This window comes from Lycium ferocissimum, chromosome 4, assembly GCF_029784015.1.
Source record: "Lycium ferocissimum isolate CSIRO_LF1 chromosome 4, AGI_CSIRO_Lferr_CH_V1, whole genome shotgun sequence".
Lineage (NCBI taxonomy): Eukaryota > Viridiplantae > Streptophyta > Magnoliopsida > Solanales > Solanaceae > Lycium > Lycium ferocissimum.
In genome coordinates, this window is record NC_081345.1 from 6,887,775 (window position 1) to 6,890,689 (window position 2,915).

The following is a 2,915-nucleotide window of genomic DNA, read 5'->3' on the forward strand; positions in this document are numbered from 1 at the left end:
CATTCAAGACCCATTTTCTATTTTCTTCTACAATCCAAGTGTTTCAACTTCTCAACACCTTAAACAACATGGAAATACAATAAAACGTACCTTAGATGGTGTATGAATAAGCCTTGGGTGGAAATACTTCACTTGAACCGAAACCCTAGTTCACCTCCAATGGAATCTTTTGTAGTCCTCTAACCCTTGGAAGCTTTCTAACACATAAACACTTGATTCTAGCCTTTTGATCTTTGTGTTCCCTTGGACTTGAGTGGGATGTGCTTAGAGAAGGGTTTTGAGCTCTCAATACTTGTAAAATATGAAAAATGAAGTAAATGAACCCAAGGCATCTATTTATACAAAAACTAGAAATCAGCCCGTCGGGTACTATACGGACACTTATACGGTCCGTACAATATTGTACAGCCCGTACAAGTGGCCGTGGTTCACCTCCCAGAAAATTATCTCCCTGTTGGGAGTTATACGGACCCCTTAAACGGACCATATAAAGTTATACGGACAGTATAAGTGGTCGTATAACTCCATTTCTCTGAAATGGATTCCGTCGTTTCGTTCGATCTCCAATCCTTATGGAACCTTCTTAACACTTGTTTAACACCTCATTAACTATCTAAGGGACGTTATAACTCTTCCCCAAAGCATCATTAAATCATCATTAACTTGTTACTCGTAAATCCTTTCCGATACATATCGTACGCCTTGCCTTCTCTTGGCAAACTTTCTCCTCTTACCTCGAATGTCTTTGAAATCTTAATTAGGGTCATCAAAAGTCGATCCTTACTTATCGAAACATCGCATACTTCATGTCCTTCGTAAGTCTATTCACTGTGCATCAACGGGAAATTTTTCGAGGTGTAACATAGAATATACCAGGATATCGTCGATAAACATAATCACAAATAAATCTAAAAAGGGCCTGAACACGTTGTTCATCAAATCCATAAATACTGCCGGTGCATTAGTTAGCCCGAATGACATTACCCGGAACTCAAAATGGTCGTATCTGGTTCTAAAGGCTGTCTTAGGAATATCTTTCTCCCTAACTCGCACTTGATGATACCCGGATCTCAAATTTATCTTTAAAAACCATTTGGCGCCCTGCAATTGGTCAAATAAATCATCAATCCTCGAAAGCGAATATTTATTCTTGATTGTTACCTTATTTAGCTGCCGATAGTCAATGCACATCCGCAAGGAGCCATCTTTCTTTCGCACAAACAACATGGGTGCTCCCCCCGGGGATGAACTAAGACTAATAAAGCCTTTCTCAAGCAAGTCCTTCAATTGTTCCTTCAACTCTTTCAACTCGGTGGGAGCCATTCTGTAAGGAGGAATAGATATGGGCTTTGGATCCGATAGCACATCTATAGCAAAATAAATCTCCCGCTCTGGAGGGAGGCCTGGAAGATTTTTCGGGAACACATCCGAAAACTCATTCACCACTGGGACAGACTGAAGAGTTGGCGATTTAGTTTCTACATCATGAACCAGAACTAGATGGTAAATACAACCTTTGGCGATCATTTTTCTTGCCTTGAGATAGGAAATAAACCTACCTTTTGGGGACGCAGTATTTCCTTTCCATTCTAAAACTGGTTTTCCCAGAAATTGGAAGCGAACCATTTTCATTCTACAATTGACATTGGCATAGCAAGAAGCCAACCAATTCATGCCCATGATAACATCAAAGTCCACCATTTTTAACTCATGTAAATCAACCATAGTGCGATGGTAACAAATCACAACTACACAATTTTCATATACCCGGCTAGCTATTACCAGTTCACCAACAGGTGTAGATACCTCAAAAGGTTTGATCGACAACGGTTTGACCCCAAATCGACCCGCAATATATGGAGTAACATATGACAATATGGAGCTTGGATCTATCAAAGCATATACATCATGAGAAAATACCGATAATATACTTGTGACGACATCGGGATATGACTCAAGATCTTGGCGTCCAGCCAAGGCATAAATATGGTGCTGAGGACCGCTAGAACTGGGAGCTCTCCCTCTACCTCTACCATGGCTGACTGGCTCCTGTGAACCTTTCCCGATAGGGCGTATTGATGATGAAGACCCAGCTGCCGATACCGAAGGCTGAACTCTACACCTACCACCAATCGAGGGGCAATCACGCATGATATGGCCTGGCTGACCGCATGTATAACAAACCTCTGAACCTAGCCGACACTGGCCACAATATAACTTCCCACACTGGGAACATCGTGGCACGGGTGGCCTAGCCTGACCCGAATCACCTCGGAACTGAGAACCCGAAGCTCTGAAACTCTGACTCGGCCCGAAATGAGTAAATCTATCAAATCTCTGACCTGTAAACCGCGGAGGCGCACAAGTCATAGAATGGCCTGAATGCCTAGAAAATTACTGTCTTGGCCCACCTCTAAACTCACTTGTTGGACCCAAAGATCTAGCCCTCTTATTATATCCTCTATCATGCTCACGCTCACTTCTTTGCTGTTGTTGGCTTTCTTCCAAATTATGGGCATGGGCTTGAATGCGTGAAATATCCATGTTGTCTTGAAGGGACACAGTCAATCATCAATCCATCAAATGTGGCCCTAGGCCTCTCACAAATCGGTACACTCGGTCACCCATATCCGCTACCATGGCCGAAGCATACCTAGCTAAAGAATTGAAGCGGAGACTATACTCTAAAGCACTCATACTTCCTTGTCAAAGATTTAAGAACTTATCGGCTCTAGCTTACCGAACCTCTGGAGGTAAGTAATGTCGGAAGAAGGCATCCACAAATTCTTGCCATACCGGGGGAGGTGCATTGACTCCCCGTGAAGCCATACAAACCGTGTACCAATGAACCGCGATATCTCTCAATCTATAGGATGTAAACCCAATCGAATCAATGTCCAAGCATGCATTAACCG